Below are 14,988 nucleotides of genomic sequence, written 5' to 3'. Positions count from 1 at the left end.
TCTTAAATATTGTCCTCAGTCTCCTGTGCTAAAGGCTTGATCTCCAGCCAGGGGTGCTAGCAGGGGTTAATGGAGCCTTTAAGGGTGGACCTGGTGTAAAGGAGTTGGGTGACTGGGAATGTGACCTTGAGGGGGATATTGGGACCTGGACTCTCAGTCTCTTTCTTTCCTTCTTGGCCACCATGAGGTGAAAAGACCTTTGCCACATCTCCCACCGTCATGTTCTGCTTCCCCATAGGAGCAAATTAACAGAGTCAAAGGACCAAACTAAAACCTGTGATTCTTCTTTTTTCTTTTACTTTATTGGTACATTTTAGATATGTCTAGTGATAACATTTGGCATATGGAATTTGTACCTGCACATGCTATATCTTGCTTCTTCTTAAAACTTATGATTCTGTGAACCAAAATAAATTGTTCCTTTTTAAAACTGTTTATTTCAGGTATTTTGTCACAGAGATGGAAAGCCGACCAACCATGTTCCTATCCCAAACTCATTTCAGCATGATCTCTATCATTCTTTCCTGAATGACCTGGGTTGGTTTTGCTACAACACCCTTCTGAGAGTGCGGCTGAGTCAAGTGACAGTGACCCTCATCAGACCCTCTGGGGTGGCCAGCACCATTGGGATGCTGGGCACGAGGGTTGCAGCTCTGTGAACCTCAGCTCAGCCTTGAGTGCAAACCTAGCTGGAGGGCAAACAGCCTCCAAGTACTGAGTCGCTCTTCGTGCAGGAAGCTACAGAGCTCCATTTCCTTCCCCAGGAACTCCGGGCTTTTCAACGAATGTCCTTCCTGTAGGTGGTGGGAAGTTTTAGACCTGGGCCCAGGGTCTTGATTAAGCATGAGTAACACTGTCTCTTTCCTCTCAGGAACCCAGTGGGGGTTCCTGTTCTTACATCAGATCAAGTACCCTTGCTTTGCTCTGGACAGCATTCTTGTCCAGGAATGCAGAGCACTGACTTCTTCCTCCCTTCCTCCTTCTCTTCCTTCCTTTCTTTCTTTTTCTTTTTTGTTTTAATTCGTAAATATTTGCTAAATACAGTGGTTACATTTGTTCGATTATATCATGTTTTGATTCCTTTTACCTCCTTCCCTATTTTCCTCTCCTTTATTTCTGTCTCCATGTTTTGTCTCATTTTCATCCTGTCTCAAATGGCTTTCCCCACTCCATCTAGAGCTGCCCAGTCCTGCAGCCTCCTTTCTTCAGCACCTGCTCCCCTCGGTGTCTCTTTGATCTTTTCCTTCTCCCCTGACCTTCAGCACCTCTTCAGGATTTGTTGCACCACAGAATTTGGCACTGAGGTATACACTGGGCTGTCATAATTTAAAGAAAACACTTTCAATTTAATTTTTAAAATGCCTTAGCTGAGTTGTAAGCATTTAAGTTCAATATGAAAAATAGTTAATTGATCAACTGTTGTTCAGTCTTTCAGTTGATGTCTTGGTTACTTTTCTCTCATTGTTGAGACAAAATACCTGATGCCCAACATGAAGGAAGGAAAGGATTATCTTACAGTTTCTGGAGGTTTCAGTCTATAACCAGCTGGCTCCAAGGCAGGTGGCATGGCTCAAGGGCAACACTTCAAGGCAGTGGCCAGAGCAAAAAGGAGAAAATAAGCCTCTTCTCCTCTCTTATATTTCACACAGACTACCCCCCACTCCAGCGGGCGTAGCACTCACAAAATCTTTGTGCCCTTCTCTTGCACAGGATGAGGATATTTACAAAGTAAGGATCCTGGCTTCCTGATGAGCCTCTCAGCTAAACTTCTAAACTGCTCAAGTTGATACAATGTATCAACCGTAATACTAGAGATAAATTTATAAGACATAGCTCAATCTCTCAAATGGCTCATATCTAGTGGGAGGCATACACTGTGATCATACAATTAAATGTATTGTTATACATATTATGCAATAGAGATATTCACACAGTCCCACGAGGGGAAGGAAGTGGTGTGGGAAAGGGCTATGGAAGAAGAATCCATTAGTGAACACTGTTGCATCCCACACCCTGAGCCGGGAGTTTGCATGTGCCATCTTACTTCACATTTATAGCAATCTTGCAATGAGGACATGGAGGAGTGTGTGCCCATCTTTCCAGTGAGAGGAAGAAAGAGGTGGTTTATCCAGATCAGAGGTTGGTGACCCACTGGCTGTAATGATTACACTGAGCATTATCCTGCCCAGGTAGGGTGGATTGGTGACCACTAGTTCATCCTGCTGTGCCTTTGACACCTTGGACCTTTGCTTTCCTGTCAAGTGATTGCGAGTCACCTGCAACTTTCCTTTCACACAAACTTTTATTTTTCTATTACCAAAATAAAATAACAAACAAATAATAGTAAATAAAACAAAAGCCATTTTTGCAATGTACAGATGTCTTTCATTATTGACTAAGCAAATTTGAAAGAATGAGTCAACATTTTTAGTAACTTACTTTCTGATTGGTAATCAGATGCAGTCATTAAAATTCAACACACGTTGAAATATTTCATCAAACCTAGTGACAAAGCAGTTTGTTTCCTTGATGACTCTGTCATACAGCCTCTTCGTTATGAGAACAGATCTGTCTTTCCTTCCAAGATGAAGGCTCAGGCAGGAAGGAAGGGACAGAGACAATGAGAAAGGGAGGGCTAGGATGCTCACTGCAAAGCATTCTGGGAGTGGCAGGCTACCAGTAGCTTTGGGTCCACTGAAAAGAGCGGACTATGCAGGCTATCTGGCAGGGCCCATCTGGAGTTTTGTGCTCAGCAACTCAGGTCAGAGGACAGCCTCTCCTTACAAAGGAGCTCTTCTGCATCTGTGCTGTAGTCACCAGTATTCGTGTTCTGGAATTGAAAATGTCCAGTGCCATTTACTTTAATGATCTTATAGGTTGTGGTGGAATGTCTTCCACTTACTGAGGGATCATTCCATCTAAAATGCTCCTTTCCAACTTTGTCTTTCAAAGGTCTCCCTAATAAATCCCATATCACATAGCTTCCAATCACACTGTAACACAAGACCTCAACTCTCTTTGCTTTTGTTTTTTTTTCTTTCCTGCCCTTGGATCCATCTCTTTCCATCTTTGACCTTTTCTTCAAAGCCCAGTTTATGGAAGCCATGGCTGGTCCCAATAAAATCCCACCTCTCTGCCTTTGTTTTTAATATCTGCTTGTAGAAGGACTTACACCACATCTGTATCCTTCTCTGTCCTGCTCTGCTGAATCTCCATTCCGTAACTCCTGAACCTGTTTCCTCTCCTATTACATGAGGAACTTCTCTGAAGCCTTTGGGACTTTGCACATTACTTTTTATATGAAAAGCAGTCTCCTCCTCTGATTTACTTGGCTAACTAATTCTTTGGGTCTCAGCTTAGAAGTCACTTCTTCGTAAAAGCCTTGTTGTATCCTGCAAGTTGTTATTAGATGAACTCTCTTCTTCTATGCATCTCTTGTTCCTACTTCCAAATACATTCTAATTACATGTTTCTAGACTTCTCAAGACTATTTTACCAGATCTAGACTGAAGATTAGATGATAATGAATACTGAGAAAAGATGAACTACTACTCATATGTGTGAAGCACCAGTAATAGAATAGAAACTCAAGTAGTTACTGTATAGTTTTCTTTGCTTCCTTTATATTTTAGTGTAACAGTTCCTAAGTCAGTATAATTTATTTTTTACTCTTCGCTTGTTTTCTATATCTTAAAATATAAATCCACTTATTTTTATACATCTTAAGACTGATGCAACACTTAATTATCTTTGCATCCCTCATAGGACATGACACACATATAAAAGATACTTGGGCATATGTTGGATCAAGCCATGATGGACATTAGTCTGGATTGGTTTAAATTCAAGGCTTCCTTTTAATGTCAAAATAGAGGATGAGTTTCATTTAGAAAGCTTTCTATTTTTGTTACGAGCTTCTCAGTAAGTGTGGTAGAACAAGCAGATGATGATTGCACGTACTGGGTTCTAGTTGATATCATGAGGATTTCATGTTTCCAATTCATCATCTGGTTTCTCTCTGAGTATTGTGTCTTTTTCTTGTTGTCTGTGTCAGGGTTATCCAGGAAAGGTTGTGTGAGAAGATACAGTTCTCTCAATGAGAAATGAGGAGTCGAAGCAGCAGTCAGACAGATCAGGGCTGGAAGCTAAGGCATCATGGAAGGGTGGGTCTGTTTGTCTTTGCCCCACTCTGCCAGAAGGGCCTTGGATTGTCCTTGCCTTCTGGCTCAGCTGATCTGCCCAGGCCGCTGTTAGACAGAGGAGTGAGGGGAGCAGGCAGCTGAGGGCCGAGGGTGAGCACTCCTATAGTGACACCAGAAGGAACAATTGCTTATTTCACATAGATTCAAAAGCAAAATGAGGCTTCACCTGTGACTATTAGTTTACCGTTGATCAGTTCTGTTCTACTGGAGGTAACACTCAGGTTCTGGGACCCTGAAACATTGGTTTGTTCTCTTCTGCCTGTTACCTCTGGTAAATAAAGGGAGTGGAGCTGTACAGAGAAGCTGTTTGTTGCAGTAGTGTTTTGGGGGGCAGGCATGGCAGTGGTTGGTGTCCCTGCCAGGAAATACATCAACTGTTGATGATTTTCTGTCTGTTCTCCCAGCTCCAAATATGATAGGGAGCAAGTAGGAAGGTTGGTGTGCTAAGCCTGTCTTCTTTCTCCCTACAGATTTCATTTTGTGCTAATATACTTTTGGCAGGAGGGCTCCTCAGCTGCAGCTGTGCTTCTTAGGCATCCCTACAGGGAAGCTGTGATGATTGGTACTTTGAAATGAAAGGGAGGAGGTGGATGACTTTCTGCACCTGCTGTAGCTTGCATTAGGGATTTCCCCTCTCACCTACTAGACTGAGGCTACTTGGCCCAAGTGGATATTTTTAGATTATATTGATGGCATATTTGGATTGAATGCATGTTCAGAAAGAAGGCTTCATGGAAAATAGTTGTAGGATACCTTGAGAGAAGACAGTGTGGGTCTATTTCAAGATAAGCTACCTATTGCTTCTGTCACGCCACCTCCTCAAAGTTAAAGGCATCACACAGTGTTTGGACTATGTAATTCCAAATTCATAGACTGTCGTGGGTGACTGTGTCTGTGTCTCTGTTCTTTTGTGAAATGAAAAATCGATTAGTGAATGAGTGAATTATCTATTATCTATCTATCTATCTATCTATCTATCTATCTATCTATATCTTAGTTTTAATTCTAATGCCTGTACGCTTTCCTAGTCCTGTAAGTGGGAACTGACTTGTGTAGAAATGTCACAGGTTTCCAATATCTCATTTTACCATGAGATATTTGTAACTTTGATCTGCTAATGATATTCTTTTCTGAATCATATATATATATATATATATATGTATACATATGTGTGTGAATATTTTTATGTTCAAAACAGATAAGAGCATGATGGTACTCAAAATGTCCAAGTTGGATCTTGGCTTTCCTATTTACTTGTTTCATCGTCAAAAGTAGCTTAACCTATTTGTACTTTGAGGTTTTATTTCATAAGATAAAGATAACAATAATGCCTAATCCTGGGGAATGAAGACAAGGCAGAAAGTATCACAATCCCTGACTTGAAATTATACTGCAAAGCTACTGTGATAAAATCAGCATGGTGCTGGTAAAAATAAAAACAAAAACAAAAACAAAAAGCAGACCTGAGGATCAGTGGAACAGATTAGAAGATGCAGACACAAATACAGACACACTCAGCTACTTTATCTTTAATAAAAGGGACAGACTTGTTCACTGGAAGAAGGCATACTCTTTAATAGTGGTGTTGGAAAAATTGGGTCTCTACAAGCTGAAGACTAAAACTAGACTCATGTCTATCAGTATGCACTAAACTGAAGTCAAAATGGATTAATGATCTAAATATTAAAACAAAACACTAAATTTACTGCAAGACAAAATAGATAGAAGCCTTGAACACAGAGGTATATTTAGAGAGTTCAGGAACAAAATCCAGACTACACAAGGAATACTTCAAAGAATCAACAACTGGGATTTCATCTTATAAAAAAGCTCTGAACATCAAAATAAATCATCAACAAAGTGAGAAGACAACCCACAGAGTGGGAAAAAAAATTTAGCCAATTGTCTCTCAGACAAAGGCTTTTCTATCTAGAACATATAAAGACTTGAAAAATCAGACCATCCAAATTCAAAGACCCAATCCAAAAATGGGCATCTGAGATGAATGCATACTTCTTGGATGAAGAAATAAAAATGGCAAATATATATGAAAACATCTTCAGTATCACTGGTTTTCTGAGAGATATAAATTAAAACAACACGGAGCTTCTATATTACCCTAGAAAGAATGCCTGTCATCAAGAAGTGATCCAATAACAAATGCTGGAAGGGCTTTGGGGAAAAAGAAACACTTCTCCACTGCCGAAGAGAGTATAGACTGGTACAACCACTGTCGAAATCAGTGTGGAGATTACTCAAAAAACTAGGATAAGAGGACTTTAAGCATTTCCCTTCTGGGTATTTTCCCAGCAGAATTAAAACATCATACCACAGCTATATATGTGTACACATGTTTATAGAAGCACAATTTGTAATAGTTAAATTTTGGAAATAAACCAAATGCCCATCAATTGAGGAATGGACTAAAAAGATGTAGTATTTTTATACAATGGAGTACTACTCATTCATATAGAATGACAAACTTGATACTTTTATAGGTAAGTGAATGCAACTTGAGACTATACTCAGAGGTGAAATGAATCAGATTCATTTGTGTAAACATCATATTGTCTTCTTTGTGTGAGAAACTGAAAGAGTAAATAAGCTCTAAAATATACAATACATACTGGGAAATGGGAAGAGATTGTTCAAAAGGAAAAGAGAACCAAGATGGGTGAGAGGGGAAAGGACAATAAAAAAAGGGGAAAAAATGCAAGTCAGTTATACTATCAATGTCTCTTAGATCATTAAAAAGGAAAGTTTATGCTAATATTGATCAGAGAGAATTTTCTGCCCATAGACTTTAGTCTGAGCAACTACTTTAAAGATAACAATATGTAATGTATTAAGTATTGTTATTCTCTAATATTTTGTTATGAAATTTTGTTTTACCTTTTCCCATAATACAAGAAATAATGTCTGCTTCTTAGCATTGTCATGATGTTTAATGAATTTATATAGCAAGTACTTTAAACAATATTATCATTGTGGGAGATGGTTAAAGAATGTAATGGAGAATTTTTACTCTCAAGAAGTTATTTTCCACTGTATGCACATACTTACCTTATGCATGAAGTGCCTCAATTTTTCACTCAGAGTACCTCATTGCTTCATTTTCTTTCTGTCCTCCATCTTTCCTTTTCTGTCCCCGACAGTTCCTCTTAATATATCCCTCCCCCTACTGGTGTCCTATCTCCTCTGTCATGACTAGCAATTCTTTGCCCATGACTCTTCTTTGCCATATGGAAATAGACATAGGAACACACATAGGCAGCAAAATAATTCCAGTGTCATTATGAGTTGAATGTTCTCTCATGAGAGACAAAAGATATAAGTAAAATGAACTCCTGATATATTTTCTTATAAAAAGAAAAGAAGTCCTGTCTACTAGAAGATGCTGAGAAGAATGGCCAACCTCTTAGGAATGAGAACTGCTGAATACCACTTCTCACTGAGGAGCTGGGACTGCTGTGAGAGGTGAGTGACTAGAGGTGTGGAAGAGGAAGTGCTTGGAAGGTTCTGGAACATCTCGTTACATCAGAAAGCAAAGGCACTAGAGCCCTTGGGGATGTTTTAAAATGACTTACAAAAAACAAAAACAAAGACAAAAAAGTGAAATTGTTTCACAGAGCTAAAGATGATGAATTTAAAAGTCAAAGGAATCAGAGTTGCAATATATTGAAATCCATCATATATGTTAAATATATTTGTGCCATAGTGATATACAAAATAACAAAAAGAGCACTGCTATTTAGAAGTTTATATTATTTCCTTAAAAATCTAATAAAGGAAAAGATGAATTATTTATCTTCTTTTTTCCTAGGCAAACTTTTCCCCAAGAAAATCAGATAGTGGATATAGAAAAGTTTTTTTTTTTAAATAGAAGTATGAATGAAAACGAGTTAGAATACTGTTGTTTTTTAATTCACAATGGAAACACACACAGCTAATGATCTTTAATAGAGATAAAAACATTAGGTGAGATGCTGATGGTAAATATTGTTAAACCTTCAGAAAATAAGTCTGGGTCCAATGGCCCAATCCCTTACTCTAAAATATACTGACAGTCTTGGCAAGGTAGAAAGGTATTGGACAGAATGCCAACACTGCCATTCAATGTGGGAAACTGCATCAGATTAAATGCTACAAGACGCTGTGAAATACACAAAGATCGAAATGCAAGTAAAATATTCTGTATGCACCAATAGCCATATTTAAAAATGTGCAAAATTTTAAAAAGTGTGAAATGACACCTCATCAGCTGAACTGAAAGCATTCAGAACTCTGCTGTAGTGCAGATTTATGATGGTGATTGCAGGAACGTATAGACTTACATATAAAAGCCATGGGTCAAAATATGGCATAAGAATTTATGCTCTTATAAGTGCGAAGAATTATTCTTTCAGTTTAGACATTTACCTTGGAACTTAGCCATCGGGTCCTTATTCATAGAGTAATAAACAGGATTATGTTGCTTTCATCTTCCAAACTAGTCAGAAAGTGACCTTCAACAGTTGGTTTACCAGTTTCTAACTGCTGTCACATTTGCTAACAGCACAAGTTGAAGAGCACAGGAAGTGTTCACAGGACAAAAGCAGAAATTCCAAATGATGTTAGAATTTCAAAACAGAGAATTGTATAGTGTAATATCTGAGTTTCAGAAAGTATAACACTGGCCTTGTGTATGACCAAGAACAACAAACGTACTGCTCATGTCAACATTCCACCATGATGAAAATACTGATAGGGGAACCTCGACCAAACAGACACTTAGGATGGTAACTCTCTACAGCAAAACCAAAGGTGGAGTAGATGTTGTTGATGTTATGCAGCAACTATGATGTCACTTGAAATACAAAACATTGGCCAATGGTTGTGTTTTACTCGATTCTAAACATATATGGCATAAATAATTTGATAGTTTACAAAGAAAATAACAAGTATAAAATATTACAGAGAAATTTTCTTAGAGGGTTGGGACTGGACCTGCTAAGAGATCATTTATAGCAGAGAAAAAGCAAAATGTTTCTGCCTGGGGAACTACACACAAACAATTGTGGAGCACACTGGTGAGCTGGCAGGTGACAGGCAGGCATAGCAGCATAAAGACCTACTATGACAACAGGAAAACTAAAAATATGTCAACTGTGCCCTACAAGAAAGTACAGTGTTAACAATGCAAACAGAAGCAGACTAACCTTAGGTACCTTCAGATGAAACATCACCATATCCTAAAAATTGGCAAAAAATTAACATGAATGTTATCAAATCACTAAATATAAATAGAGTTTCAGGAAACACAGGAGCTAAAACAACACACACATACCATCAAGGGTAAAAATGGGAAAATCTGGAATGTGGGAAACTCTACCAAAAATGAGACACATAACTTCAAAAAATAATACTGAGAAAAATCAAGAATTTATGATCCATCTGTCTACTTTCCCCAGATATACACTAAGCTGAGTTTGGAAATTGTTCATTCTTTTATCTTCTAGTACATTCTTTTATATGACCAGTGCAGTAGTTTAATGGAAGCTTGCTTTATTTGGAATTGCAAATAGCACTTTTAAGAGCAGAAGAGAAAAGAAATGGAGGGAGTAGAGTTGGAAAAATGATTTAAAGGAAAAATGAAAACAGAGCTTTTGCAAATGAGAAGGGCCCCAAGTGTTGGAAGGAGCAGAGAGCAATGGGAGGAATAAGGGTCCAAAGAAGTGAGACATCATATGCACACACACCCACTCCCCAAAATGAGTGTAGTCATTGTGTACTGAAGATGTCTACTGAGAAAAAATGAACAGAGGCACTAATAAAACAGAGAAATTGTTTCTTGTATAATAACACAGGTTATGTGAAATAAAGTTTCTGTTCTTCCTTATCCCCAAATTTTGGACTCTTTTTTCAAAGGAAATCTAAAGCAACTGGGAAAGTGGCATTTTGCATGGTGCAATCTCTTCCACAATGTTTAGGAACAATCATTCTTAGTCAATCCATGAAGGCTTCTTTTTTTAAAGCCCAGGAAAAGGTGAACGTATTGGTTGCATAAGGTGACCAACAGTTCCAAGGTTTGCAAAATGAGACTGCTTTCCAGAACATAATATTTCTCATTAAAACAAAAGTATTACACAAAGCAAGACAAACTGATCATCCAATACTCCACAGAAACGTTTCTTAAAAAGAATCAAGGCCAACTTGTATGGGCTTGAAAAATTATTTTATCATTGGCAACAAGCCTGTTTTCTTCAGGAATAAAAGTGATTTGCTATCCTATCCTAATGTATGTTTGCTCTTGGGTATTTAAGCTAGCGCTAGCCAAAGGTAGTTGGGAGATTGACCTAAATTCAGAATTCTTCAATTTATGGCTCACTTTCAATGATTTTCTACTTTAAAGCTAAGAGTAAACCAGAGAAAATCTTAAAAAAAAACTTGTCTAAGGTATTATAGTTTCAAAACAAAATCATAAATTTTAATGCTGGTGATATAATTGCACGAAGAGATTTTGTTTCCTTTATTGTTGTTACTTTTCTTTAGTGGATGTACAGCACACTCAAGTGACTATTGGCTAAAAGTTAAGGAAAATAATTCTTTTCTGAGTGATGAAGCACAACTTCCAAATCCAGTTTATTTTACATGCTATATTTTGCTTTTTAGGATTTCTCTTTTTGAAAACCGAAGAACTTTTTGTTCTGGGACCCCTGCTTCATAAGATGACAAGAGAGTGGGAAGTTGTTAGCTTAATCAGAGGAAATGCCATCCTGTTTGTCCTTTTACTCAAAATTAACACAAGGTTTACTTTGTATTTTCAAGATGGATGAATATTTTTTCTTTCTTTCTATAGGAACAAAATAGTGCAAGTAGGGAAAACTTTAATGGCAGAAATGAGAATTAAGATTAACATAGAACACATAAAATTTATGGGTTTTGTGGAATGTTCTCACCGGGCTGTCAAACTTTATCTAAAACATTGTTGGCCCATGTGTACATTTTTCTAGCTAGAGTTTCCACAACTTTAGCCAGATAAAAAAGAAACTTTATTCAAAAGAGTGGAATTGATGTCTTAGAGTGTTGAACAGCAAGAGGAGAGACAAACAGAAGTAATAGAGAAATAAAAAAGTAAAGATTAAAACTCATATCTTAGAGATCCAAAAGATAAAGTGAGAGATCAACAGACATGTCTTCTACCAATAATCAGAAGAACAAATGTTCTCTTGACACACATACCACAGGCCATTGATTTTAAGATCCATGGTTTTCAACATCTCAAATTAGGATGCATTTTGTACTGATGGCATCTTAGATCAGATGAAACAGCATGATCCTTCTGGATTTTGCAATTTATATTTCTGTTTCTCAGCAAGAAAGTCTAGATGTCACATGAAGCATTATAATATTGTGAAGCAGCCTTTGGATTCAGGGCCAGAAAACCTAGAATTCCTGACCTTGACACTCCTGAGCTGTACAAGTGTTAGCAAATTGTTCTGTTTCTAGGCCTACATTCATTTTTACATCCGAAGAATGGAAAACTAGGACGGCTTTAAGGGCATCTGGAGAGGCAAGGTGGTGACAGGTGGATGGGGTTCCCAAGGCCCCTCACTCTTTTAACCTAGAACAATTCTGTCATGAGTTCTACAAAGCAGACTTTAAAATTTTTATTGTAAGAAAGTTTTCTGTTATTAGGAAAACAACATGTGAAACCACTTAAGTGACATTTAAAACTGCTGTTGTGAATCTAAAGAGTTTATGAAATTTTCACCATATTTTTATATTTTTTGTACAATGGATAGTATTGTTTGAGAGACAATAAATCAGAGTGATTAGAAGCATAGAGTAGGTCAGATAGGAACCCATTCTTACTGTGCGACATTGACCCAGTACTTATAATGACGGACAATTTTGGTACCTCCTTTATAGTGTTGTTTTGATACATCAAAAAGATAGCTCATGGAAAAGGTTCCTATAATAACTGTGAATTGTGTGGAATTATTTCTAGTCCATGGAGGTCAATGAGGGAGGAGGTCTTTATCCTCTGTACCAGATTATCGGCACTTGAACTCTGTCTTTCCAATACTATCTCATGGCAAGTGTTGCAGATCCTGGGACCCATGGTTAACTCCTGAGAGACCTTTGCCCTGGGGGATCATCTTAACAAGTTGGGGAAGTCCTTATTAATGCAAGTAAGTGGTAAAGAAATGCTCTCAGGCTGGCAGAGAACATTGAAACTGATGAGGACTAAAGACAGACTGAGACTTAATCTAAGAAATATTCATCATAGCCTGAGTGAGGACACACAAGTGATAGGATGTATTCTCTGCCGTTTAGGAGCTGGCAGTCTAGGTAATCAGAGCGGACACATAGGACAATGAACCATTTCAGAGGTGTCTGCCAGAACAGCCCTATATGTAGTTATGGGAAGGTTTCTCAGAGGAAATGGCATTTGAACTGAACTTTGAAGGAAGAAGAGAATGCATGCAGGTGGCAGGGTGGGAGGGAAAAGGATTTTCAACCACGAAAATGGCAAACATGAAGAATAGCCTCAGAAAGCATGATGCATGAGATAAAGCAATGATTAAACAAATCAACATCACTATTGCTTCTTCAGTGTTAGGTACTTTGTAAAACACTTCATTTGGCTTAATTTCTTGTATTTCTTTAGTCCTTAAATAACAGTGCAAGTTTTATTACTGGTCCCAATTTTATAGGTGAGAGAGAGGAAGGCATAGAGAGTGAAGTGTCTTGGCAGATTTGCTAAGAGATGACCCTTGAATTAGCACTCCAGGAGTCCATCATCTTACCCAACTGTTCTCACTGGCAAAGAGTTTGGTTAATCCGATTGGGGCCAGATTATGGGAAAGGAAGACCACTGTACTCATGCCAACCATGAAAATCATCCTGGTCTTTCCTATTGGACAGAATTTGTCAAGTGAGCCACCACTGACACTTTTGGCTAGATTGTGCTAGGCTGTGCAGGGTGATTGCATGTATCGTTTAGCAGCATCTCTGGTCTCAACACACGAGTCGCCAGTTGTACTTTCTCCTTGAGTCTCGGCAAACAGGCATGTTTGCAGACGTTCCTAAATGTGCCTTGGAAGCAGAGTGTCCTCCAGCTGGGAGTTGCTGTTGCAGAAAGGTGCACACAAAACACTGTTTTCTGCTCTGCCCAGGCTGAGCTGAAGCCAGCAGAAATTCCCTCTGCTGCGTATGGAATTGTCTCCAGCGCACGCTCAGCTTTGAAATTGCTCTTCTCAGCACCTGGGGTCTTGATTTTCCCAAGGTGACTCACACAGTCCTTTTCCGTGGGAGTCAGTCGGTTATCTGTTCTGACAAGGCCCCTAGTGTGCTGGGGGGATGCGCGACTCACACGCATCAAAGCACCGCGGATGCGCAGTTCCACTCTGCGTTGTGCTTGCCAAAGCAGGGCGACTGAAAGGCTTTGATCTGAGTCTTGTTTTGTTCTGACCGTCATCAGAAGTTCTGAACCTCGGACAGAGTAGTGACATTGATTATGTATTCCATTTGCTGCAAACCTACCAGCCTGCGCCCCTGCTCATCTTTTCCTTTTGTGGACTCATTCCCGCAGGCAGCACTTACGTAACTTTCTTCACGACGCTTCCTTCCTGTGATGAATAGGCTTTGCAGAGTGGCTTTGGGTGGTGCAGCTGTATGACTGGCATCCAGCCTTTAAAACTAAAACTTCCAAAGACGGGTGCTGTGTAGATCTGAGTTTAAAGAGGTTTTAAAGAGATTTGGGGTTGCGCTAGAGAAGTCACGTTTTCCAAAGGATGGAGTAGGGCAGATGACCGTGGAAGGCCAATTCAAAATCAGAAGCCTGGGAGCAAGTATTTCCCCAAAAGAAATACCAAAAATAGATGCTAAAACTGGAATAGGGAGCCATGCCCTTGGGTAAGGGAAATGAGAGGAAGGGGAAGGAACTGGGAGTGGTGGAGCAGAGTAGTTGCTGTTATGAGGTATTTGTGGAACAAACATATTGAGCACTGGTTGTGTGCCCGGTACTGTGCTATGCATCCTAGGATAAATGCTTGATGCAGCCCAACCATCTGGAAACCGAGTGGAGAGGGTTTCCCTTACCTCTTCGAAGTTACACAGCTGAAATGTGAAAGCAAGAGTGAGTGAGACCCTAAGCCTGTCTGACCCCAAACTTTAGCAAATGAATCCCTGAAGTCTGTACCACTCTCTGAAGAGTGCCTGCCTCTAGGGATGGGGCCTGGGAGTGCTGGCACACTGAAATAGCAGGAGAAACAAGCATCTGAAAATTATGTTATTTGTCCTTCCAGAGGTGAACCCATTGCTGAGCTGGTTACACTTCACAAGAAAAACACAGCTAAGTTGCTGCAAGCTTGAAGCCTTGCCCCAGGGCCTCTGCAGATGCGTATTTCTGTGCTGGGATGGCTGTTAACAAGCCACCCTACACTGCATGAATTAAACAACAAAAGTTGATTAGTTCATACCTCTAAAGGTTGGAAGTCAACAATAAGATGTCTGTAGGGCTGGTTCCTTTTGAGGGCTGTGTTTCCATTTCTCCTATTTCTGGTGGCTTTGCTGGCAATCTTTGGCATCCCTTGGCTTGTAGATTCATCACCCTGATTTTTGGTTTCTTTGTCATAATGTTCTCCCTGTGTGTGTGTCTGTCTGTGCCTAAATTTCTGGGGGCAACAGGCATATTGGATTAGGACTCATCCACATGACCTTGTTTAAGCTTGATCAATCATCTTCAAAACAATACTCCATTCATGGGTACCTGGGATTAGGGCTTCGATATATATATATA

Source organism: Cavia porcellus, unplaced genomic scaffold (genome assembly GCF_034190915.1).
Source record: "Cavia porcellus strain 051 isolate PalLab524CR breed Dunkin Hartley unplaced genomic scaffold, mCavPor4.1 scaffold_18, whole genome shotgun sequence".
Lineage (NCBI taxonomy): Eukaryota > Metazoa > Chordata > Mammalia > Rodentia > Caviidae > Cavia > Cavia porcellus.
The sequence above is the reverse complement of the archived record's forward strand: the minus strand, read 5'-3'. Positions refer to the sequence as shown.